The 27,226-nt window shown below is 50.6% G+C and overlaps 1 protein-coding gene across 2 annotated transcripts in view; it reads left to right on the top strand.

Annotated features, from left to right (window-relative positions):
• The first annotated feature begins 22,580 nt into the window (after positions 1–22,580).
• LOC146801865 (DNA repair nuclease APEX1-like) overlaps positions 22,581–27,226 on the top strand; it is a 31,714-nt gene continuing 27,068 nt past the window's right edge. For both annotated transcript variants that reach the window (XM_085621390.1, XM_085621391.1), the window contains exon 1: positions 22,581–22,717. The gene's annotated coding sequence lies outside the window, so the exon portion shown is untranslated. The remainder of the gene's footprint in view (positions 22,718–27,226) is intronic.

The raw sequence follows: 27,226 nt of genomic DNA on the forward strand, positions 1-27,226 counted from the left end.
AAACTCTGGGCAGCAATTAAGAAAAAACTGGATGTTATATTGGCCCCCATTACTGTCAGACTGACATCTATTGAAGATAGTCTCTCTTCATTGGAAGCGAAACTTAGTGCCATGCCAATTGTGCAACCCCCCGTCCAGGTGTCGTCGGAAACAATTATTCACGATCAACGCCAGTGCTGTGTGCCTGTGCCAACGAAGGAAGCTCCTTTGACTGTTGATTATCTGCCCCTTCCAGCGGTGGCAGGCTCTTCCACCCAGACTGAGACTCTAACGTCAACCATGCCTACCCAAATTTCTCAAACTGTTAATGTCCACAATAATGATTATCCCCATATCAAGCCTATTCCTACTACGAATGTAAAAAAAAACCTATCCAGGGAAAGGGCTGCCGTTTGTCAGAGAGGCCATTCCTTTGGTTCTCGTTCTTGCCAATGTCCCCCATCTAAGACCAGGTCAAGTAGAGTCAACAACTGCATTGAAGGATAAAGCACTACATTGGCTTAGTAGGAATATGAACTTCGGAGGTGTGGGGGGCCAACAACAACTGGCAAGAGAAATTATAATGGCCAGACGCGTTCCATGGCTGGGAAACAATGAGAAAAAATTTGGGGGAGATTGTGTTGCTATTAATTTTGCCAATATATATGTATTACCCAATGTTCTTGCCAATCTATTGCCTCCTCAGAACAGGGATTCTGGTATAATCCCACTCACATTGGAATTTTTTTGTGGTAATTCCAAATCCCTAAGACAAAATGTGATGCAAACATCATCTAATGGCTCAAATATAGCTACCGGTAGGAGGGCACTTTTAAGTTTCTCTAGTGATTTTAGGCTAGAAAATAGATTTAACGCCTTGACCGACCTGGACGAATGCGACTGACATAGGGTGAGTGTTAACTACCCTGTTCGAACTCTTCCCCAAGAAAACAAGCAGGTTGGTGATAAAATTCTAGATGGAACTATTGCTTGTACTAGTACTCGAGCTTTTATGCACACCTCCACGAGTAACCATCAATTAGTAGCATTTGCCTGTAATGGCCCATCTGATCAAGGGATCTCTTCTGGCAACATAATAAATAACAGAAGGTCTATACAAAATACGCCCATAAATGGTAGCAAAATATCCCTGATATCATGGAATATTGCAGGTATTGCCCAGAAAATGTTGTCTCCTGACTGGGGCACTTTTATTGACAAATATGACATTTGCCTATTTCAGGAGTCTTGGGCTGTTGATCCTGTTTTTCGGGCTGGATATCTTAATTTCTACACTCCTGCAAAAAAAAACCCTAAAGGGCATCCTGTAGGTGGCCTTGTGACCTGGGTCCGGCAAAACTTGGGCTGGAGCACAGTATTGTTAAAATCCTCTGATAAAGATATTCTAGTGTTGAAACTCAGCATGGCTAATGAGAGTACCCTTGCTATTTTTAATGTGTATGCTAGGGGGCAGAGGGGAGGACAAAGCTCAGAGACTATAACATCTCTGGACCTACAACTAGAAAATCTTCCCGTTCACATTATTCCTATTGTAGCAGGGGATTTTAATACTACTTTTGAGCCATTGGGTACCGAGGTACAGGAGTTATCAATTGATCAGGACCTTAGATGGGGAATTCCAAGGCTTGATCTACCCCCTGTCAAAAGATGGTCAAATGCTGCAATCCAGCTTAAGGCGTTGTGCCTTGAAAGAGGCCTCAGGGCTGCAAATGGGCGTACTAGGTCAGACTTGAAAGGAGAAATCACTTTTGATAATGGGCGCTTTACTAGCCGTATCGATTATATATTGATTGATCTTAGGATATGGCACAGACTTGATGACATGAAGGTAACATGGCGGCTCGAAAGCGATCACAATCCCCTATGTATCGATCTTTGGGCCACGATCAGGGAGGGTGAGGTGACCCAAGCGGAGGGAACTGTTGTCAGGAATCGGAGGCGCAGTACACAAACGCGCCTACCTAGAGTATAGACTACACATCCCAGCAGCCTCCGGGGCCCGGAAGAGGAAGCCCATATAACGACGTCATACCCGGCCGGAGGTGTGCGTTATTCGTTTACTTGGATGAGGTTCGGAGGAAGGAGTTGTGGAGCGAGGCAATCCCGGACGACGGAGCTCAGAGCCCCGACTTCCGTCGAGCGGTCACAACCGAGGGAGTGTTCATCGCGGCCTGCGGCTTCCCCGAAGATTACGGAGCAGGTAGGAAATGTCCCTGGCTCCCTGACTGTTAAACCCTGAGGGTTGCAAGGCGACCTGTCCCAACCGCTGAGGAGCGGTATTCGTGTTACACGCACCATAGGAGGTGCACTTGCTCAATTAAGGCCGAGGGTGTCCAAATCCTTTCTAACCCCCGCATCACCCACCCTGGACAGGGAGACATTGCCGGCTGGCATTTATGGATGGGGGCTTATCAGAGGCAAGGATTCTAGCGCGGCAAGACGGCGAAAACTTCGGGTGTCTTGACACCAGACTGAAGGCTCCGGGGAGTGCGCAAGCGGCGTAAATCCCATTGGGAAGTTCCCCGGGTGACGTTAACCAGGGAGAGTCCTCTAAACTTACTGTGTCAAATCCATGGGCGTGTTGATCCTCACGTTGTGAAGGAGCGCTTCTACATACGAACGCCGGCGGCGGTTGTACACCGTGGAAGCCTCTTGGAAGTACTTGAACTCCGTTAGTATAGCGGGGAACTAGGATCCCTCAGTCTGAGGCAAGACTGAGGATAGGCCAGAGCGTTGCCTGGCAGGTGTGTTGTTTTGAACTAAGAAAGCCACAGGACTGGTCTGTGGGCTGAGAGACAAGATTTAGTGGTCCTGAGAGAGGCATCTCAGGGGTCACGGGGAAGGACTCCCATACACCTGGTAAATACTGGCGCTAGTGAGACCGTAATGAGAGTAGAGATAAGTGTTGTGCTCATATGAATATTGTCTTGTTTTGTCTTTCAGGTTCGATTCCCTGCTGTTCCTTTCCCCCCTTCCTTTTGTCCCTCACCTGATCGCCTCTGGGCTCTGTAACCTATCGGTTGGAGTCCGGGGATATCGGGAGGTGGAACCCTGTTGCGTCGCCCGGATCCTGAGGAGCCCTGTATTCGTAACAGAATAACGCACCCACGATACGCGCTCCTCCCGGTCCGGGGTGGGCAACATGGCTACCTTGGATGAAGTAGTACAGGCTTTAGCCTTAGTCCAACAGGAACTAGTGGCATCGCGTACAGAAACCGCCGCCTTGCGGGACAGGGTAGATAGGCTAACACGTAACCCCTTTGATGCGTCCGCAGCGGGCGGCCCACAGATTCAGGTGACGGTGCCACCCCCCATTCCCTTAGCCAGCCCTGAAAGATACGCAGGAGATCCCCAGAAAATACAAATCTTCCTGACGCAGGTCATGATGCATTTCTCGTGTAAGCCATCGTCCTTTCCCACCAATCACTCGAGGGTAGCTTTTGCCATTTCTTATTTAGTGGGGGACGCGGCGTCTTGGGCGGTTCCGTTGGTCAGAAATAATGATCCTGTTCTGTCCGATTGGGATGCGTTCAGGACAGCGTTCGAAGCCGTGTTCGATAGACGAACCACCACGTTTAGCACTGACAAAGAGTTGTTATCCTTGAGACAGGGAAAGAGCGATCTGGTGACCTACCTCACCTCCTTTAACAGATTGGTGGCGGAGACGGCATGGCCCGAAGAGAAGAGGATGTCCCTGTTTTATCAGGGTTTGAGCGATGATCTCAAAGACATAGTGGCGCAGATAGACCCCCAGCCTACCACCTGCGCCGCCATGATGAACCTGGTCTTGCGCCTAGACGGGCGCCTGGCCGAGAGAGGTGGTGATAGATATCGAGGAGGAGGCTCCGCAAACAGATACACCCGGAGGGAACAGGCTCCTTTGGCCACAGACCACGAACCTATGGAGGTTGGGGCAGTGAGGGCCCCCTTGTCCAAAATTGAAAGGGAAAGTCGCCGCACGTTGGGCCTTTGCATGTATTGTGGGAAACGCGGGCATTTTGTGCGCGACTGTCCGGCAAAGCCCAAGGCCACCGCTATTCCCTATAGGGGAAAAAAGGCGGCGGTGTCGGCATTGGGGAAAGACACAAGCAGCCAGGAGAGAGGCCAGGTGGGAACGGTGGGGGACACGGAATGGAGAATACCGTCGTTGACCACGACCCGTTCCACTGACACCGAAGCACATATCGTTTTGCAGGCAAGACTAGAGGTAGGTCAACAAGTACATCAGGTCCTAGTGATGCTGGACTCTGGGGCCACGGGCAACTTCATAGACCAGAGGTTAGTCAGAACCTTAGCCATAGGGGTCGTACCACGGGGGTCGCCAGAGGAAGTACTGGCGGTAGATGGGAAACCTTTGAAGTCTGGCCGCATTACCCTCCACACAGAAAGCCTTAAGATGTCCCTTAAGGACGGGGCCAACCAACATACGGAAGAAATAGAACTGAACATTATAGAGGCCCCTCAATACGAGGTCATTCTAGGGATGCCGTGGTTTTGTAGCCACAATCCGACGGTGGACTGGAAGGAACGGACGGTCCGGTTTCTGTCACCCGGGTGTGCAGAGCATTGTCTGAGGGAACATCAAGCGATAGCCTTAGCATTGGCGTGTCCCTTTTATGTAGCTACAGCCGCCGAAAAAGAAGTGGAACTACCGGCCGAGTATTCTAAGTATGCTGACGTTTTTAATAAAACGCAGGCGGAACGTCTACCCCCACATAGACCGTATGACTGTCGGATTGACCTGGTGGAGGGAGCAGTCATCCCCACATGTAGGGTGTATGCTTTGTCAGAGCCGGAAACACACCATTTGAGAGAGTATTTAGATCACTACCTGACTCTGGGGTTCATCCGACCATCCCGATCCCCGGCTGCATCCCCGTTATTTTTCATAGCCAAGGCCAACGGAGAGTTGAGGGCGTGTTGCGACTACCGGAGTCTCAATAAGAACACTATCAGGAATAGGTATCCGTTGCCACTCATTAGCGTCCTGTTGGATCAGGTGCGGGAGGCAGTGATATACACTAGGTTAGATCTACGAGGGGCCTATCACTTGGGAAGGGTCAGACAGGGGGACGAGTGGAAGACTGCGTTCAAGACCCGTTTTGGGCTCTATGAATACCTGGTAATGCCGTTCGGGCTCTGCAATGCCCCAGCGGCATTCCAGTTTTTCTTGAACGAAGTCATGAGGGAGTACATGGATATCTTTGTAGTCGTCTACATTGACGACATTTTAATCTATTCAAACACCGTGGATGAACACACTAGACACGTAGGGTTAATTCCTGAGAAACTAAGAGCCAATAAACTGTATTGTAAGCTCAGCAAGTGCGAGTTTGGGGTGAACACGGTGGAGTTCCTGGGAGTGATCTTGAGTCCCACTGGGTTGAACATGTCAGAAAGGAAAGTGAAGACCATTCGCGAATGGCCCCTTCCAGGAAATGTGCGGGACGTTCAGAGCTTTCTGGGATTCGCGAACTATTATCGCCGTTTCATACAGGAGTTCTCCCAGATTGCAGTGCCGATGACTCGTCTGCTACGGAAAGGAGTGCCGTTTGTGTGGACTGAGGAAGCCACCCTAGCTTTTGAGCACCTTAAGACAGCGTTCACCTCGGCTCCCATACTCCGGCATCCGCGGATGGATGTTCCATTCATCGTGGAAGCCGATGCATCGGAGGAGGCCGTCGGGGCCGTTCTGTCCCAACGAGACCAGAGCACAGGAAGGCTGCACCCGATCGCCTTTCTCTCAAAAAAGCTGGATAAGGCAGAACTCAACTATACAGTCGCCGAGAAAGAACTACTTTCGATCAAAAAGGCCTTTCAAGAATGGCGTCAATACTTGTGGGGGGCGCAACATACGGTGACGGTATATTCGGATCACCGAAATCTTCAATTCATGAAGACGGCGAGACATTTGACTCCAAGGCAAATGCGATGGACTCTCTTTTTTGAGGAATATGACTTTATAATCACCTTCAGGCCTGGCTCAGAAAACCGGAAGGCCGATGCACTGTCCCGTCAGTCCATGGAAGAAGACCGACCATCCCCAGCGCCGGTGGCTATCATTAACCCGTCCAAGGTAATCTGTGTGCTAAGGGCAGACCGGTTCCTGGAAGAAGTGCGGATCAGCCGTTCCGTGGAGGAATGGAAGAAGTGGGCTCAGGAGAAGGCAGTGAGAGGGCTAAAGAGGGGACTCCCTTTTTATCTAAATCGGCTGTTTCTACCGACAAGAGCATTGCAGCGACAGGCGTTTCAATGGTGTCACGCCGCGCCCGTGGCCGGTCATCCGGGGATCCGGAGAACCTTGGAAGCCATGACAAGACATTTTTGGTGGGAAACCATGTCCCAGGATATACATCGGTTGGTAACGCAGTGCGAAGTATGTGCCAGAAACAAGGGAGAAAGATGCCGCAAGAAGGGGAAACTGCTCCCTCTACCTACGCCTCAACAACCCTGGAGAAACATCAGTCTGGACTTTGTAACTGGGCTCCCCATGGATCAGGGGTGCTCGGCGATCCTGGTAGTGGTGGATAGTTTGACCAAGATGGGTCACTTCATCCCATGTAAGAACCTCCCTACTGCAGGACAGACCGCACAGCTGCTGTTGACCCATGTGGTGAGGTTCCACGGCCTGCCGGGGGTGATCGTTTCAGATCGAGGCCCGCAATTTATAGCCAGTTTTTGGAAAACATGGTGCAAGGCGCTGCACATGGAGTCCGCCACCTCGACCAGCTTCCATCCGCAGACCGACGGTCAGACAGAGCGCCTAAATCAGACTTTAAAACAGTTCTTGCGGTGTTATGTGACAGAGGCACAAGGCTCCTGGGTATCCTGGCTGTGGTTGGCAGAGCTGTCTTACAACAACGCCCGGCACAGCTCCACCGGAGTGTCCCCGTTTATGGCAAACTTTGGGTACCACGCCAAGACACTTCCAGTAGAGATACCAACCGAGGTAAATAATCAACCGTCGGTGCAAGAACATGTCCGCGCTCTAAAGAATCTGCATAGGAAGACGCAACAGGCACTGCAGGCTGCCAAACAGTCCTACAAGAGGTGGGAGGACAAGAACCGGATCGATGGGCCTCAGTATGCTGTGGGAGACAGAGTCTGGCTGTCCACCAAGAACATCAGGTTCAAGCTTCGCAGCATTTTCCACCCACGCTACATAGGTCCGTATACCGTGGTGCGACAAGTCAATCCGGTGGCGTACCGCCTCCGGTTGCCAGGCTCTCTCAGGATCCACCCCGTTTTTCATTGCGGTCTGTTGAAACCGGCGTTATCAGCCAGGAAGAGGGCGCCACCGCCGATTTGCGGAGAACAAGGTTTGGAATACGAGGTCCGAAGCATCCTAGACGCAAAGTATCGCAGGGGCAAGTTGTGGTTCTTGATTGCCTGGAAGGGGTACACGGCGGAGGATGATTCATGGGAACCGGCGGTGGCGGTACATGCGCCGAATGCGGTGAAGAGGTTCTATGACAGACATCCCGGGAAACCTGGTGCTAGGAGGCGCTTGGGAGGGGGGCCTTCTGTCAGGAATCGGAGGCGCAGTACACAAACGCGCCTACCTAGAGTATAGACTACACATCCCAGCAGCCTCCGGGGCCCGGAAGAGGAAGCCCATATAACGACGTCATACCCGGCCGGAGGTGTGCGTTATTCGTTTACTTGGATGAGGTTCGGAGGAAGGAGTTGTGGAGCGAGGCAATCCCGGACGACGGAGCTCAGAGCCCCGACTTCCGTCGAGCGGTCACAACCGAGGGAGTGTTCATCGCGGCCTGCGGCTTCCCCGAAGATTACGGAGCAGGTAGGAAATGTCCCTGGCTCCCTGACTGTTAAACCCTGAGGGTTGCAAGGCGACCTGTCCCAACCGCTGAGGAGCGGTATTCGTGTTACACGCACCATAGGAGGTGCACTTGCTCAATTAAGGCTGAGGGTGTCTGTAGGAGAGTAGGGTCTGCTATCCTATGGTCACCCCAAATTTTTGCTTTTTGCTTCACTGGTTTTGGACATATTGAGGCTGTGGGCCTGCCAATCAGACCCCCAGCCTGCTGTTCTCTCTACTAAATTAAAACTATGCACCCTAGGTGCATAACCAATTGGAAGTGGATCACCCTGTCAGCCCCTGTACCAGTGTACACTAGGTCCCCAGGGCATTGGTGTACCCAAGGCCTGCCAAGGGCTGCAGCATGTATTATGCCACCCCAGGCTTGGCCTAACAATTTGACACAACTGGCTGATCACTCAGCTGGGGTAAGTTGGTGTAATCACCTCTTACTTAGGTGTAGTATACCTATACCTAACCTTAAATGGGACACCTGGTAACCTATAAGTCACTCCTATGGCAGGCCTTAACAATCCTGAAGGCAGAGTGCTTGGTTCCATGTGAGATGGTGCTCTGGCATGAGCTGAGCCTGTCTGCAGTGGTCGGAACAGCTTCCTTCTACTGTTTCCAGATATCGTCATACCATATACTCTTAAGTGCATTATGAACCTCGCGGTTAAATGCTATCTTTGGTTTGGCTTTATCAAAACATGTCGAGTAAGGTGTCATACGAATTGGAATACTAACCCCTCGCCAATTCTGGCGACGGGGTTAGCATTCCACCCTCCTAGAGGGACACGACATGTACAGTACCTGAAACCCGGGTAAAATCAGACATAGCCTCAGCTCCACAAAATGGATGCTGCCACCACAGACACAAGTCTGCCCTCCTGCTGCTGGGAGTCCTCCCAGCTTGGGAGGTGTGGACAAAGGGTTTCCTGCCAGGGGAGGTGCGTGCACCACCCCAGACAGGATTTTGTGTATTGGTCAGGTAGGGCTTGAAAGAAACCAGACATGCCTGTGGCTCACAAGGAGCCTCGGTGCATATGCCAGTTCAAACCGGTCCTGGGGCACACCAGTCCCGGGCCTGGGGCGAGCTGGACAAAGGATTGGGGGTGTAACCACCCCCCTTCCTGGTCCCACCCATAGGGAGGGACCTAGCAGGTAGTCCGGCCCCTAGAATCCGCTTAAAGGTAGGAGCTGTGTCCTAAGACTTCAGACATCCTGGAATCAACTTAAAACTAAGAAGAAGACGGGAACTTCGACGCTCTGCTGCACAGAGGACTGAAGCCAATCTCCCCTGTGGTCAGGGAGTGACCACCTTGCTAACGCAAGCACCATCCAGCGAATCAACGTCTGCTTTGCCGCCGCCTCCCGCCGGAGCCCGAGCCCAGAGACTGACAAGACCTGGACCTCCAGACCTCTCACCGCCCGATCCACAGTCCCTGCAAAGAGGAGACCCGTGGAGGCACCGAGACACGTGGAGCCAGCCATCTTGAAACGACTACGACAAGCTGACCAGTGCAACAACCGAGGCTCCCTCCAAGTTGTGCTTTGGGTCCTGAGAAGCCCAACCCTCGAGCAGCATCTGCACCAAAGGTGAGCCCTCCAGCATCTCCACGATCTGCGTGGGGCCCTTCTGCATTTTGCCACTCGACGCGCCTAACCGGTTGCTGGCCCGCTGGCTAGTGGCCATCTTGGCGACGAAATCTACGACAAACACCGCTGGTCTGGTTGCTCCAGACTGGCCCTTGCTCCCCTCCAAAGGAGCAGTTCCTCTGACCTTGCTGGTCAGAACCATCAGCTTAAACTCCTTGCCTACAACAATTGCTTTTGCCAAGGCTTGTTTGCTTCGATCCAGTCGCCGACACCGCCGACAGCGAGAGCCTGCGTGGGACAGCTCGTGACTCGACTCCTGGACGTCGTCGACCTTCAGGGACCACGTGGCTGCAGAGTCAAGCTACACCTTCCTTCCTGTTTGCACCCGACATCGCCTGGTACCCACCTGGTGCCACGCTGGTCACTGGCTAGTGACTGTGAACACTGTCCCCTCTGCTTACAGGTCTTCCACATCTCCGATCCACTCTTGGATCCACTGCATCTCTTCCCGACCGACCGCCTGCAGCACTTTTGTCTACAGGCCCCACGGAACCGATAGAAGAAACCCGACGCACTTCGAGGCCTATGCACCCGCTTCCTGTGGGTGAGGTAAAGCTGGCACTCCTGTGCCCAAGTGTAGTATTACATCTCTAGTGCCTGTGTTCCAAATCTTAAGTTCCTAGGTCATCCGGAAGATTCCTTTTGCAGTAACTTTGTACTTTTTACGCACCCATTGAAACCTATGGGAGCACGCGTGTGACTATTTGCTCTGCACACGCCACCCGTGGACCTCCTGGTCACTAACTGACGTTAGCTCCTTGTAGGCCCAGCGATTCTAGAGGCCCTAGGCCTTTTCCCTTTTCTGTTCGTGGTACTTATACCACTATTTTAGTATATGGTTCGAGTGGCCACCAGGGCCTATCCATATAAAGTGCAACTTCTGTGTATTCTGTGATAATCTTGTTTGACGATTTGTGCTCCTGTGCTCATAAAGAGACTAGGGGTTACTTTGAGAAATAAATACATATATATTTTGAATATATATCTGTGTGGTGTCCTTTCATTGGTATAAAAGGGGGTTACTATTGGTAAAACAGCTTGCTTAACACGCTTCACGAGTTTAGCCTCAAAGACTGCTTAGCCTACGCTACCACTAGGGCAGCTAGTCCAAAAAGGTTGACTTACAACCACACCATAAGGGTTGCTTGGCATGGTACAAGGTGGTCACTAGAACTAGTGAACAGCATATACCAGGCCAACTTCTCACATTGGTGAGCAGCGGTTGGATTTGAGCTTGCTGTGTTTTACCATTGTAATCTCTTGGTTACCAATTGAAAGATCACATAGGTACCTGTAGGTACATATAAAACAAGATTAGATATACTTAAGTTCTACTGAACTTAGTTGTTGTAGAGCAAAGGGAGTAGCACACCCTGACTACAACTACTAGATAGGTTTAGTAGGTAAACCCAAGTGTAGGTAGATTGCAACACATCCACCCACACTTAAGAGCAATGGCTGGGGCAGAGGGGTCCACTGTACCCATCTCTGTTGAGAGTGACCCCCCGAGGGCACCATCCATCTATGCTACCCTTAATCAAAATGAGCTCAGGCAGCTGGCAACTCTTAGAGGCCTTAAACAGCCCAAGAACCCTACCTCTGCTTTGCTCAGAGAGCTCTTGCAAGAAGATGAAAATCAAAAAGAGCTCAGGAAAGCTTCCCAGTTAGCCCCCTTAGGGACAGGAACAGGAGGCCCCCCTTCTGAAGATGCCACTGAGGTACCCCTTCCCAATAGTCACCCCTTAGATGGGATGCCTACCACAGAGGATGAGAGTGAGAAGGATACTGACAGTAGTGAGGATGAAGGGAGAACTAGCCCAGTGCCAAGTGTTATACTTGGCCCAGCTAAACTAAGGCTATTGGGGACTGACAGTGGGTTCACCCCACTGGATCTCCCCAGTGGACTTAACACAGGGCTTGGAAGGCAAAGGAATCGCTCAGGTGACTCCAATGCTTCCCATGGCTCTAGAGGCTCTCAAGGTCACTCCAGGAGAAGGATGACCACCCCTCAGAGGAGGGAACATGAGGCCAAGATGCAAGAAGCTCAGCTGAGGATCAGGAAGCAGGAGCTAGAAGTAGCCCTGATGGAAGAGAAACTTAGCAAGGCTAGACAGCATAAAGAGAGTGGGTCTATACCCACTGGTGGCAGCATTGTCCCTAAGGACAAAGATAGGGTTTTCGATAATAGAAACCTGTCTAAGGTTGTGCCCCCCTACAAAAGTGGGGATGACATCCACAAGTGGATAACTGCTCTTGAGAGAGCCTGCAAAGTACAGCAGGTTCCTGAAGACCAGTGGGCAGCAATCCTCTGGCTCTCCTTTGAGGGAAGAGGCAGAGACAGACTCCTCACTGTTAGAGAAGAGGATGTCAGAAACTACAGAGTCCTGAAGAGTGTTCTAGTTGATGGGTTAGGCTTAACCACTGAGCAGTACAGGTTAATGTTCAGAGACACCCAAAAGACACAGACTCAGGACTGGTCTGAATACATTGAATGTGCCACTAAGGCTTTGGAGGGTTGGTTGCTGGGAAGTAAGGTATCTGATTTTACGGGATTGTATAATTTGATGATGAGAGAACAGATTTTAAATAACTGTCAAAACCAGCAACTGCATCAACACTTGGTTGACTCTGATCTGACCTCTCCCCAAGAATTGGGAAAGAAGGCAGACAAATGGGTCAGAACCAGGGTTAAGCAAAAGAACCAGAACCAGGGCCAAGGGGGTGATCAGAAGAAAATAGACCAAAAGGGTGGAGATCAGAAATCTAAAGACCAGAAGTCTTCAACAGGGCCCCAAACTACTGCTAAGGAGGGTGGGTCCCAACAACAGTCCAAAAAGAAGAAAGAAGGTCAAAAGAAACCCTGGTGCAATCATTGCAAAAATACAACTCACTGGACTAGTGATTGCAAAAAGGGTGGAGCCCCCAACACTGTTGCCCCTAAGGCACCTGCTCCCAGTACTACTGTTAGCAGTGTTGGTCCCCAGACAAAGGGTGTAGTGGGAATCACTATGGGAACTGAAGGAGATTCTGACTTAGACAGAACCCTGACACAGGCAGTCTTGATCTGTGATGGGGACATTGATTTGTCCCTGACTGTGAGCCCCAGTAACCTGGGCAAGTACAGACAGACTCCTTTAATTAATGACAAAGTGGCTCAAGCCTACAGGGACACATGTGCCAGTGTCACTATGGTGACACCAGGCTTTGTGGACCCTGGACAGTACATACCAGGTGAGAACTACCTGGTGACCAATGCCAGCAATGCCACTACTTCACATAGTGTGGCAGTTGTTAATTTCTCATGGGGAGGGGTAACTGGCCTCAAAAGGGTTGTGGTTAGTGCAGACCTCCCAGTAGAATGTTTGTTGGGCAATGACCTAGAGAGTTCTCTATGGTCAGAAGTGGAGTACAGGACTCATGCAGAGATGTTAGGTATATCATCACATGTCCTTGCTGTGACCAGGTCACAGGCCAAAAAGTGCCTCACTGAACCACAGGTCTTGGATCCTGGAACAATGGACCAAGCACCTACCAAGAAGAAGAACAGGAGGGTCAAGGCTGTGCCTTCCCCCCTGCCTCAGAGTGATGATCAGCCTTCCCAGGAAGCTGATCTAGAGGACCCTGAAGGAACTGTCCCTGAAGAGCTTGAACCTGACCAGGTTGAGTTTCTGGGGACAGGGGGACCTTCAAGGGCTGACTTGAGGCAGGCTCAGTTATCCTGTCCCTCTCTTGAACCCCTCAGACAGCTGGCTGCTGCTGAGGCTGCTGGGAATGCTCAAGGTACCCATAAAGTGTATTGGGATGAAGGACTCCTTTATTCAGAGGCTAGAGACCCCAAGCCTGGTGCAACCAGGAGGTTGGTTATACCTCTGCAATTTAGGGGCTTCCTTCTTACCTTGGCCCATGATATTCCTTTAGCAGGACACCTAGGCCAGAACAAGACCTGGGACAGACTTGTCCCTCACTTTCACTGGCCTCATATGAATGAAGATACAAAGGAGTTTTGTCGCTCCTGTGTTACCTGCCAAGCCAGTGGCAAATCAGGTGGCACAACAAAGGCCCCCCTGATACCACTACCTGTGGTGGGGGTTCCCTTTGAAAGAGTGGGAATAGACATAGTGGGTCCCATGGATCCTCCCACTGCATCTGGGCACAGATTTATACTGGTGGTAGTGGATCATGCCACCAGGTATCCAGAGGCAATTCCCCTTAGGACCACTACAGCACCTGTTGTGGCCAGGGCCCTGCTGGGAGTATTCTCCAGAGTGGGGTTTCCTAAGGAGGTAGTATCTGACAGAGGTACCAACTTTATGTCAGGATACTTAACAGCTATGTGGAAGGAATGTGGTGTCAACTACAAGTTCACCACCCCTTATCACCCACAATGCAATGGGCTTGTTGAGAGATTCAACAAGACCCTAAAGGGTATGATCAAAGGATTACCTGAAAAGCTCAGGCGAAGATGGGACATCCTTCTACCCTGCCTTCTGTTTGCTTACAGAGAGGTCCCACAAAAAGGAGTTGGCTACAGCCCCTTTGAATTGTTGTTTAGGCACCCTGTGAGAGGCCCACTGTGTTTGGTGAAGGAAGGCTGGGAGTTACCTCTCAAAAAGCCTAAGCTAGACATAGTGGACTATGTACTTGGTCTCCGCTCCAGGATGGCTGAGTATATGGAGAAGGCATCCAAAAACCTTGAGGCAAGCCAGGCCTTACAGAAAGCTTGGCATGACCAAAAGGCTGTCTTGGTTGAGTTTCAGCCAGGACAGAAGGTATGGGTGTTGGAGCCAGTGGCCCCAGCAGCACTCCAAGACAAATGGTCTGGACCCCATACAATCCTGGAAAAGAAGGGAGAGGTCACCTACTTGGTCGACCTAGGAACTCCCCGGAGTCCCCACAGGGTACTCCATGTTAACAGGCTTAAAGCATATGTTGACAGGGCAGACATGGGCTTGCTCATGGCTACAGATGAGGGACAGGAGGAAGAGAGTGACCCTCTCCCAGACCTGTTGTCTCAGAACCCTGAAGATGGCTCAGTTGAAGGAGTGACCCTTGGAGGCAACCTCACTGCCCATCAGCAGACTGAATGTAGACAGGTTCTACAATCATTTTCACATATGTTTTCCTTGATACCTAGTCAAACTGACTGGTGTACCCATGTGGTGGACACTGGTGACAGTCTGCCTGTAAAGAACAAACTTTACAGACAACCTGACCACGTCAGGGACTGTATAAAGGCTGAGGTACATAAAATGCTGGAATTAGGTGTCATTGAACCCTCAGAGAGCCCCTGGGCTAGCCCAGTGGTTCTGGTCCCCAAACCTCACACCAAAGATGGCAAGAGAGAGATGAGGTTCTGTGTGGATTACAGAGGACTCAATGCTGTCACCAGGACAGATGCACACCCTATTCCAAGGGCAGATGAGCTCATAGACAAACTAGCTTCTGCAAAGTTTTTGAGCACATTTGACTTAACAGCTGGCTATTGGCAAATCAGATTAGCTGAGGAGTCTAAGGCCAAAACAGCATTCTCAACCCCAGGTGGGCACTACCAGTTTGTGGTGATGCCCTTTGGTCTGAAGAATGCACCTGCCACCTTCCAAAGGCTGGTGAACCAAGTCCTTACTGGGTTGGATGACTTTTGCGCAGCATATCTTGATGACATTGCTGTCTTTAGCTCCACCTGGGAGGATCACCTGATCCACCTGAAGAAGGCTCTTGAGGCTCTGCAGAGGGCAGGCCTCACTATCAAGGCTACTAAGTGCCAGATAGGGCAGAGTAAGGTTGTGTATTTGGGCCACCTTGTAGGTGGAGGCCAAGTTCAACCACTGGAGAGTAAGATACAATCCATCAAGGACTGGTCCCCTCCAACCACCCAGACTCAAGTTCGAGCTTTCTTGGGCTTGACTGGGTACTACAGGAAGTTTGTTAAGAACTATGGGTCCATTGTGACTCCTCTTAATGATCTGACATCCAAGAAGATGCCCAAAAAGGTTCAGTGGACAGTAAGCTGTCAAAAGGCATTTGATGACCTGAAGGAGGCCATGTGCTCTGCACCTATCCTGAAAAGTCCTGACTACTCCAAAGAGTTTATTGTCCAAACAGATGCTTCTGAGTTGGGTGTGGGAGCTGTGCTGTCACAACTTAATGTAGATGGTCAAGACCAACCCATTGCTTTTATTAGCAGAAGGTTGACCCCCAGAGAGAAGAATTGGTCAGCTATTGAGAGGGAGGCCTTTGCTGTGGTGTGGGCCCTGAAGAAGCTGAGGCCATACTTGTTTGGCACTCACTTCAAGATTCAGACCGACCATAAGCCCCTCTTGTGGCTAAATCAGATGAAGGGTGAAAACCCCAAACTGCTTAGGTGGTCCATTTCCCTACAGGGGATGGACTTTACAGTGGAGCACCGGCCAGGTACTGACCATGGGAATGCAGATGGTCTCTCCAGGTACTTCCACTTAGGACATGAAGACGAGACTGGTCAAGGCTAGTTTAATGTCCCAGCGTTTGGGGGGGGGGTTGTGTAGGAGAGTAGGGTCTGCTATCCTATGGTCACCCCAAATTTTTGCTTTTTGCTTCACTGGTTTTGGACATATTGAGGCTGTGGGCCTGCCAATCAGACCCCCAGCCTGCTGTTCTCTCTACTAAATTAAAACTATGCACCCTAGGTGCATAACCAATTGGAAGTGGATCACCCTGTCAGCCCCTGTACCAGTGTACACTAGGTCCCCAGGGCATTGGTGTACCCAAGGCCTGCCAAGGGCTGCAGCATGTATTATGCCACCCCAGGCTTGGCCTAACAATTTGACACAACTGGCTGATCACTCAGCTGGGGTAAGTTGGTGTAATCACCTCTTACTTAGGTGTAGTATACCTATACCTAACCTTAAATGGGACACCTGGTAACCTATAAGTCACTCCTATGGCAGGCCTTAACAATCCTGAAGGCAGAGTGCTTGGTTCCATGTGAGATGGTGCTCTGGCATGAGCTGAGCCTGTCTGCAGTGGTCGGAACAGCTTCCTTCTACTGTTTCCAGATATCGTCATACCATATACTCTTAAGTGCATTATGAACCTCGCGGTTAAATGCTATCTTTGGTTTGGCTTTATCAAAACATGTCGAGTAAGGTGTCATACGAATTGGAATACTAACCCCTCGCCAATTCTGGCGACGGGGTTAGCATTCCACCCTCCTAGAGGGACACGACATGTACAGTACCTGAAACCCGGGTAAAATCAGACATAGCCTCAGCTCCACAAAATGGATGCTGCCACCACAGACACAAGTCTGCCCTCCTGCTGCTGGGAGTCCTCCCAGCTTGGGAGGTGTGGACAAAGGGTTTCCTGCCAGGGGAGGTGCGTGCACCACCCCAGACAGGATTTTGTGTATTGGTCAGGTAGGGCTTGAAAGAAACCAGACATGCCTGTGGCTCACAAGGAGCCTCGGTGCATATGCCAGTTCAAACCGGTCCTGGGGCACACCAGTCCCGGGCCTGGGGCGAGCTGGACAAAGGATTGGGGGTGTAACCACCCCCCTTCCTGGTCCCACCCATAGGGAGGGACCTAGCAGGTAGTCCGGCCCCTAGAATCCGCTTAAAGGTAGGAGCTGTGTCCTAAGACTTCAGACATCCTGGAATCAACTTAAAACTAAGAAGAAGACGGGAACTTCGACGCTCTGCTGCACAGAGGACTGAAGCCAATCTCCCCTGTGGTCAGGGAGTGACCACCTTGCTAACGCAAGCACCATCCAGCGAATCAACGTCTGCTTTGCCGCCGCCTCCCGCCGGAGCCCGAGCCCAGAGACTGACAAGACCTGGACCTCCAGACCTCTCACCGCCCGATCCACAGTCCCTGCAAAGAGGAGACCCGTGGAGGCACCGAGACACGTGGAGCCAGCCATCTTGAAACGACTACGACAAGCTGACCAGTGCAACAACCGAGGCTCCCTCCAAGTTGTGCTTTGGGTCCTGAGAAGCCCAACCCTCGAGCAGCATCTGCACCAAAGGTGAGCCCTCCAGCATCTCCACGATCTGCGTGGGGCCCTTCTGCATTTTGCCACTCGACGCGCCTAACCGGTTGCTGGCCCGCTGGCTAGTGGCCATCTTGGCGACGAAATCTACGACAAACACCGCTGGTCTGGTTGCTCCAGACTGGCCCTTGCTCCCCTCCAAAGGAGCAGTTCCTCTGACCTTGCTGGTCAGAACCATCAGCTTAAACTCCTTGCCTACAACAATTGCTTTTGCCAAGGCTTGTTTGCTTCGATCCAGTCGCCGACACCGCCGACAGCGAGAGCCTGCGTGGGACAGCTCGTGACTCGACTCCTGGACGTCGTCGACCTTCAGGGACCACGTGGCTGCAGAGTCAAGCTACACCTTCCTTCCTGTTTGCACCCGACATCGCCTGGTACCCACCTGGTGCCACGCTGGTCACTGGCTAGTGACTGTGAACACTGTCCCCTCTGCTTACAGGTCTTCCACATCTCCGATCCACTCTTGGATCCACTGCATCTCTTCCCGACCGACCGCCTGCAGCACTTTTGTCTACAGGCCCCACGGAACCGATAGAAGAAACCCGACGCACTTCGAGGCCTATGCACCCGCTTCCTGTGGGTGAGGTAAAGCTGGCACTCCTGTGCCCAAGTGTAGTATTACATCTCTAGTGCCTGTGTTCCAAATCTTAAGTTCCTAGGTCATCCGGAAGATTCCTTTTGCAGTAACTTTGTACTTTTTACGCACCCATTGAAACCTATGGGAGCACGCGTGTGACTATTTGCTCTGCACACGCCACCCGTGGACCTCCTGGTCACTAACTGACGTTAGCTCCTTGTAGGCCCAGCGATTCTAGAGGCCCTAGGCCTTTTCCCTTTTCTGTTCGTGGTACTTATACCACTATTTTAGTATATGGTTCGAGTGGCCACCAGGGCCTATCCATATAAAGTGCAACTTCTGTGTATTCTGTGATAATCTTGTTTGACGATTTGTGCTCCTGTGCTCATAAAGAGACTAGGGGTTACTTTGAGAAATAAATACATATATATTTTGAATATATATCTGTGTGGTGTCCTTTCATTGGTATAAAAGGGGGTTACTATTGGTAAAACAGCTTGCTTAACACGCTTCACGAGTTTAGCCTCAAAGACTGCTTAGCCTACGCTACCACTAGGGCAGCTAGTCCAAAAAGGTTGACTTACAACCACACCATAAGGGTTGCTTGGCATGGTACAAGGTGGTCACTAGAACTAGTGAACAGCATATACCAGGCCAACTTCTCACAGTGTCCAAATCCTTTCTAACCCCCGCATCACCCACCCTGGACAGGGAGACATTGCCGGCTGGCATTTATGGATGGGGGCTTATCAGAGGCAAGGATTCTAGCGCGGCAAGACGGCGAAAACTTCGGGTGTCTTGACACCAGACTGAAGGCTCCGGGGAGTGCGCAAGCGGCGTAAATCCCATTGGGAAGTTCCCCGGGTGACGTTAACCAGGGAGAGTCCTCTAAACTTACTGTGTCAAATCCATGGGCGTGTTGATCCTCACGTTGTGAAGGAGCGCTTCTACATACGAACGCCGGCGGCGGTTGTACACCGTGGAAGCCTCTTGGAAGTACTTGAACTCCGTTAGTATAGCGGGGAACTAGGATCCCTCAGTCTGAGGCAAGACTGAGGATAGGCCAGAGCGTTGCCTGGCAGGTGTGTTGTTTTGAACTAAGAAAGCCACAGGACTGGTCTGTGGGCTGAGAGACAAGATTTAGTGGTCCTGAGAGAGGCATCTCAGGGGTCACGGGGAAGGACTCCCATACACCTGGTAAATACTGGCGCTAGTGAGACCGTAATGAGAGTAGAGATAAGTGTTGTGCTCATATGAATATTGTCTTGTTTTGTCTTTCAGGTTCGATTCCCTGCTGTTCCTTTCCCCCCTTCCTTTTGTCCCTCACCTGATCGCCTCTGGGCTCTGTAACCTATCGGTTGGAGTCCGGGGATATCGGGAGGTGGAACCCTGTTGCGTCGCCCGGATCCTGAGGAGCCCTGTATTCGTAACAACTGTTTCCTCGGATTTAGTGATCACAAATGACAAACGCCATGTAAAATGGAATAAGATAGTCGAACATCCCGAAAAGATGGAAGCCCTAAAAGCCGAAGTAGTCAAGAGCACCAACTACCTTATGTCAAGAGTCTCTAGCGAGGATTTCCCACGAATTGTGATTGAAGCCCATTCTAGTCTATTTGATAAACTAAAAACCTATTTTTTAAAGGATGTGAAGCCAGGGAGACAGGTTGCGAAAACCAACGAAGCCAGTTGGTTCAATACTACTTGTAGAGTGGCTCGCCAGAAGCTGAGCGAAGCTTTAAGATCAAGAGACCGCTCGGGGGTCAGGGGTGCAAGAGATCACTATAGGGAGGTGCAAAAAAAAGCAAAAAAAGACTGGGATCAATCATGGTGGCAGGACCTAAGAAGTGCCTGTGCAGCTAAGGACTCGAGAACTTTTTGGAGCATTGTTAACTGGGATAGGGGTGGGCTACCGGAGCTCCCACAGAATAATGTTCCCCAGGCACGATGGGTTGAATTTTTTAGCCCCCAGTACGCTAGTAGAACAACTAGTGAGGAGGTTCTACCATTACATTCTAAAAAAATGTATTCCGACATAGTGTTTTTTAGCAAGGATGTTGAGACAGCACTTGATTGTGTAGCAAAGGGAAGAGCTCCAGGTATGGATGGAATTCCGGCCGACATATTTTTAAGTGATAAGCCCACCTGGTGCCAGTGTATAGCCTTTCTTGCTAATGCAGTGGCTACCGGAGCCCCAGTCCCCCCATCCTGGAAAGGCGCTGAGATTATTCCTGTTTATAAGAAAGGAGACAAATCCCTCCCCAGCAACTACAGGCCCATTAGCCTTATTGATTCAATACAAAAGGTTGTGGGTCGTTTAGTGTTAGGAAAAGTACAGACTTGGGTTGAGGATGCCAACATTCTGTCCCCATTTCAAGCGGGATTTCGTTCCTGTACCAGCACTATAGATCAAATTTTTCGGTTCCTAACTATCTACTGGAGGAACGTGGTCTTGAACGAGGGGTCACTCTATGCTGTCTTCGTTGATCTTAAATCAGCGTTTGATCTGGTCCCTCGGAGTAAATTGTGGAGTGTGCTCGGTGACCTGGGGATGGCTCCAGAACTGATAACTTTACTCGCTCGCCTACATGAGGGCAATTTTGCAAAAGTTAGATGGGGGGCCCAGGGAGAGGTTACCAACTCCTTCCCTGTTGGGCGGGGTGTCCGACAGGGGTGTGTGTTGGCTCCTACCCTATTTTCTTTGTACATCAATGGGGTAGTTGAGCACCTTCTGGCGACCCCTACTGACGCTCCCCATCTGGCTGGCAATCATGTTCCTGTCCTCATGTTTGCGGACGACACCTTGCTCATCTCCAGGACACCGAGTGGTCTCCAGAAGGCCATTAATGCATTTGGAGAATTCTGTTCTTTAAGAGGGCTTGAGATAAACACCTCTAAAACCAAGTTTATGACTTTTAATCAGCATAAATCCTTTAGAGGCAATATTTTATTAAATAATGTACCCCTAGAACAGGTGAGTGCGTTTACGTATCTTGGTATTTCCTTCCAGAAAGATCTGGGCTGGAACCACCATTTGGATCTTACAGCTCTAAAACTACATCAGCATATTGGGTGTTTGACCAAAAAATATAAATCTTCCTTTACAAAACCAGTCACCCCGGCTCTAGAAATTTATAACGCTAAAGCGGTGAGCTCGGCTCTCTATGGAGCTGAGCTCTGGGGATTTAACGATATAAAACAGCTAACAAGTCTAGAAAATAAATTCCTACGCAACCTTGCTAGTGTCCCACAAAGTACTCCTACGATCCCGCTTCATCTAGATCTAGGGAGGAAAAATATAGCGGACCTAGCAAAGCTACGGCCACTCCTCTATTGGAGGCGTCTCTGGGTCACTCCAGAACTTGCGCAATATGCTCTGGGGTTTAAGGATGTGATCCTACGGGATTGCTTCCATAGAGTAGGTTGGCTAAAAGAGATCAGGTCCCTACTCACTAAACTGAATCTAGAGTCACTTTGGGTTAATCCCGAGACTGCAGTTTTTCCATCAAAGGAACAATTGAAACAGAAATACTGGGAAATGGTTTATGCATCTGTGGTTCACTCCAGCATTCCAACCAGCCTAACAGGTCGCTTTCTGGATCTTAAATCTTGGCCGGTGTGTGAGGCCTATTGGGATTTGATTGAGAGGCCCTTTGATCGAAAACTCTATCTTCAGTTCAGGATAGGTAGTTTACCCACCAAGTCCTTTACCTGCAAATGGGCCTCCAGAACTGATGATAAATGTCACCACTGTACGACAATGGCTGAGACCATTCCCCATGTTTTTTTTGTTTGTCCACTATACGCGGCCCCACGGCGGAGATGGCTGAGGCCGATCTGTAATCTACTGGGTGTCCGGAGATGTGCTGTTGCGTTGAGAATTTTAGGGTCTGACTGTAGTCCTAGTATAGCTATAGCAGTTGCTAAATTCCTGGGCTGGTCCTGGATAATACGCACTCGCACTTTAAATAAAAATATTGCTGCAATTTTATCCTAAGACGAACTTTGTAAACATGATCTGTCTCCTCCTGCTGTCTTTTCTCTTTTAACTGTTCTTAAGATTTTTAGATATATGACAGTATATGGAATTTAATTATCTTTTATTCTGTAATTGCAATTCCTTATGTGTTATTTATTAATTAAGTTGTGTGATATGTGTTGTATTTGTATGCTTTTATGACAAACTGTCGAAATAAAGCTTTTGAATTTGAATTTGGTTAATGTCATCTCTATATTAAAAAAAAACGCATACATAAATTAACAGACATAACTCCTGCTTTTAACCTAACACTGACACCTTTTATTGTTTACAATATAAAAATGCAAATAGAGTTGGAACTGCATATATGTAACTTGTTAGCGTGCTCAGTCCTTCTTGTGTACCTTATGTAATTTACCTGGTTGTTTTGTAAAGCGCTCTGACACCTTTGGGTAAAGTTCGCGCTATATAAAACTGCAATTAAATAAAGAAAGAAATAAAAAAAAAATTTTAAAAAAAAAGTCCGCCCTGCGCTCTCTAGATCCGTCTTAGTGTTCTTTGTTTAGGTGAACGGCCACGCCCCTTCTCCCCGGAGGATTTCGCTGTGATCGCGTCTCCTTTTCTTCGACTGGAGCAGTGAGGACCTGGCGAGGTCAGGTAAGAAAGACGGTCGTTTGTGGTAGAAAGGTGGGGGAGAAGGCTTGGGGTACAGGAGTTCTGTCCTGGAGAGAAGTCTACATGTAACTGCCGCTAGTGCTGATTCACGTTTTGCAATATAATGCGCAGCTAGCAAGATGGCGGTGGTGAGAGGCGCCCCGTTGAACTCCGACGTCCAGGTTGACGCGAGGAATATCCCGCACACGCCACCCAGGTGGAATTGCTGGAAAGACTCCGGTGATTCATCCGAGAGCTTCGCCATGCTAATCAGACTAAAGTGTGGTGGGCGCTCGATGCTCGCCGCCGTGGCACGTTCCTTTGTCATCTGCTCGGGATGTTTGGCTGCCATGGTCTCTCGAGGGTTTGTGCAGTAGAGCGACCCGGGGTCTCAGTGGTGTTGCGGCGCGTTAACATAGGGATGGACGGAACAGTGCATATGCCCCTGGAAGACGCCCACATACCACGCTGCAGGTTTGGGTAGATTCGGAACAATGTGTGCCGGAGTCGACTCCAGTAGCTTAATCGGCACCTTTTAGCCACATGGGTACCCTGGAAGCAGCCATGTTTGTCTTTTTGATGCGCTCCTAGGTAACTAGACCGCCAACATGCTGTTTAGTTTTACAGCGCTCTCGCTTGAAAGGAGGTGGCCATGTTTGGTGGAAAGATGGCCGTCTGCCACTGTAAACTGCATTATTATTATTATGAAGGGCACTCTTATTAAACCGAATCGCACCGCGAAACCAACCCACCGCGCAAGCCTTATTCCCAATTCCTTATCAACAAAGAGCTGACATCTTAACAGAAGACCTCTTAACAATTTAATATTTGCCAAAAGTTTCCCTTTAACTTACAAGGTGTTGGGTGCAACTCGGTTCGACCCATTTTGTTCTGGAGTACAGTTTGAGAGGGGAGTCACGAGTTACCTTTCCCCTTTGCAGTCCAACCACGAAAGGGGTATATTATGCTCACTATAACAGTTGCAGGGTGGATTTTTTCTCCTCCCAATACACCTGAGCGCCAGTATACCTCTAGCCTCCTAAATTTCAGATTGCATATGTGAGACATTTTCATAATTTCAATGTACTTAACGAGTGACATTAAACGACTGAGTGAGTCTTACGATGGTGATATGTTGTGATGTATACTTATGTAGTTTGGTATACTTACCTTTGATGGAGCTCTTTGGATACTCTTACCTTGTTTGAAGCGTTCATGCTCTTTGTGTTCTCTCTGCTCGTGCCTAGAATGTAAGGCTGACGGCACTCCACGGCTGACGGTTGCAGCTGGGTCGTGGAGGTAGTCGGATGCCAGGTTGTGCTACGAGTAAACTTCGGTGCCTTACTTGATGTTTCCTGGTCTTTCTTTGGAGCACGCATCACAACAATTTTGGCGACAATCAATCAATCAAGCATTTGTATAGCGCGCTACTCACCCGGAGGGTCTCAAGGCGCTTGGGGGAGGGGGGGTCCGCTACTGCTCGAACAGCCAGGTCTTGAGTTGCTTCCTGAAGGAGAGGTGGTCTTGGGTCAGGTGGAGGTGGATGGGGAGGGAGTTCCACGTCTTGGCAGCCAGGTAGGAGAAGGATCTTCCTCCTGTTGTGGCTCTTCGGATGCGGGGGACGGTGGCGAGGGCGTGGCTGGTTGATCGGAGGTGGCGGGTGGACGTGTAGTAGGTCACGCGGTCGTTGAGGTATCTTGGGCCTTGGTTGTGGAGAGCTTTGTGTGCGTAGGTGAGGAGTCGGAACGTGATTCTCTTGCTGACGGGGAGCCAGTGCAGGTTTCTCAGGTGTACGGAGATGTGGCTGTGTCGGGGAATGTCCAGGATGAGGCGTGCTGAGGCGTTCTGGATGCGCTGGAGTCGTTTCTGGAGTTTGGCTGTGGTTCCGGCGTAGAGGGAGTTGCCGTAGTCCAGTCGGCTGGTGACGAGGGCCTGGGTGACCGTCTTCCTGGTTTCGGTGGGGATCCACCGGAAGATCTTACGTAGCATGCGTAGGATGTTGAAGCATGATGCGGAGACGGCGTTGACTTGTCTGGTCATGGAGAGGGAGGAGTCCAGGACGAAGCCCAGGTTGCGTGCGTGATCTGTTGGTTTGGGTGCGCTGCCAAGGGCAGGGGGCCACCAGGAGTCGTCCCAGGCGGAGGGTGATGATCCCAGGATGAGGACTTCCGTCTTATCTGAGTTCAGTTTCAGGCGGCTGTTCGTCATCCACTCGGCTACATCTTTCATCCCTTCGTGTAGGTTGGTTCTGGCGGTGGCGGGGTCGTTGGTGAGGGAGAGGATCAGCTGGGTGTCGTCGGCGTAGGAGATGATGTTGAGGTTGTGTTGTCGTGCGATGGCTGCGAGGGGGCTCATGTAGACTTTGAAGAGGGTGGGGCTGAGTGATGATCCTTGTGGTACGCCGCAGATGACTTCGGTGGCCTCGGATCTGAATGGGGGTAGGCGGACTCTCTGTGTTCTTCCGGCGAGGAAGGAGATGATCCATTCCAGTGCCTTCTCCTGGATACCGATGTTGTTGAGGCGCTGCACTAGGGTGCGGTGGCAGACCGCGTCGAACGCTGCGGAGAGGTCCAGGAGGATGAGGGCCGTTGTTTCCCCGTTGTCGAGCAAAGCTCGGATGTCGTCGGTGGCTGCGATGAGGGCGGTCTCGGTGTTGTGGTTGGCCCGGAAGCCGGACTGTGAGTGGTCGAGGGATCCGTTCGTCTCGAGGAAGGCGGCCAGTTGTCTGTTGGCGGTTTTCTCGATGACTTTGGCCGGAAAAGGAAGGAGCGAGATGGGGCGGTAGTTTTTGAGGTCGGTGGGGTCCGCTGATGGTTTCTTCAGTAGGGCGCTGAGTTTGGCGTGCTTCCAGCTCTCTGGGAAGGTGGCGGTGTCGAAGGAGGCGTTGATGATGTCCCGCAGGTGGGGTGCGATGACGGAGTCGGCTTTGTTGAAGATGTGGTGAGGGCAGGGGTCGGTTGGAGATCCTGAGTGGATGGAGTTCATCGTGCGGATGGTGTCTTCGGTGTTGACTGGGGTCCAGGCGCGGAGGGTGGTGGTGGGGGGCGTTCCGGTCGTAGGGTGCGTTGGCTGTGTGCTGAAACTGTTTTGTATGTCTGCGATCTTGCTGTGGAAGAACGAGGCGAGCGAGTTGCAGAGGTCTTGCGAGGGCGTGATGTCGTTGTTTCCGGCGCTGGGGTTCGAGAGCTCTTTGACGATGTTGAAGAGTTCCTGGCTGTTGCGGGCGTTGTTGTCCAGTCGTTCCTTGAATGCGGATTTCTTGGTGGCGTGGATCAGCTGGTGATGTCTTCGAGTGGCGAGCTTGAGGGTGGTCATGTTGTCTGTAGTTGGGTCTCTGCGCCAGGCTTTCTCGAGGGCCCGACAGTTCTTCTTGGAGCTCTTGAGTTCGTCGGTAAACCAAGATGCTTTCTTGGTGCCGGGTCTGGCGGGGGGGGGGTCTTCAGTGGAGCGAGGTCGTCTGCGCAGTTGCTGATCCATTTCGTGAGGTTGTTGGCGGCTTGGTTGGGGTTCGCTGATCTGGTGGGGGGGTTCTGGCTCAGGGATGTGGTGAGCTGGTCGGCAGTGATCTTGTTCCAGCTTCTGCGGGGGACCAGTTACGGGTGGTGGTGAGTCGTGGTCCTTCTGAAGCTGAAGTGGACGCAGCTAGGATGGGATACGAACCCACGCATGCAAAGCACAATGTATTCGCATCGTGGAGGTAGTCGGATGCCAGGTTGTGCTACGAGTAAACTTTGGTGCCTTACTTGATGTTTCCCGGTCTTTCTTTGGAGCACGCATCCCAGCATGATAAACTATTTTGTGCCCAAAAGATATAAAAGTAAATCTTCATAAAACGTCTCACCCCCACATGCCATTGCACTTTTTTGCCCCCCAACACAGGTAAGCACATGCTACAGAGATCAAAAGGCCGATATTTTTCCAGTGGGTACAAAAATAAGCAAAATCACCTAAAGCTGGTAAATATTTATTTCCATTATCTATACATACTTCAAAGAACAAACTTGAATAGAAAGTACTTTTAAATGTGTTCTAGAGCTGACCCATGACTAATACTTAAAGTAAAGCAAACACAACAGAGGTCTCTGTTGCTTGTAATACATGGACTTTTGTCTTCAAGGTATCTGGTGAATCTGCTTGCGAGGGAGGCACAAAGATTTATAATTCAATTAGTGGAACCGGAGAGATGCAGTTTCAAAGATGTAAGGAAGTATGGTTACTGCAAAGCGCCGCTCATGGTTAACTGGCTGTGATGTATCGGGGGAAAGCCACAAGTTTAAGCTGACTGCGATAGAGCATGGGCCGGGTACAGGGACCAGGTTAGTCCTGCTGAACAGATTACCTTTTCAAAGTCCGACACAGAGTCCAGTTTACGATGGAGGAGGCCACGAGAAGAGCGGGTTGATAAATGCTTGCTCGTTTATTTAAAAAAAAAAAAAATCAGAACATTAGTGCTCAGCAACAAAACAGCAGCTCGTGCTGCTGTTCACCAGGGGGGCTGCATGTAAAGGTGAA

The sequence above is a fragment of the Triturus cristatus genome, chromosome 8, assembly GCF_964204655.1.
Source record: "Triturus cristatus chromosome 8, aTriCri1.1, whole genome shotgun sequence".
NCBI lineage: Eukaryota > Metazoa > Chordata > Amphibia > Caudata > Salamandridae > Triturus > Triturus cristatus.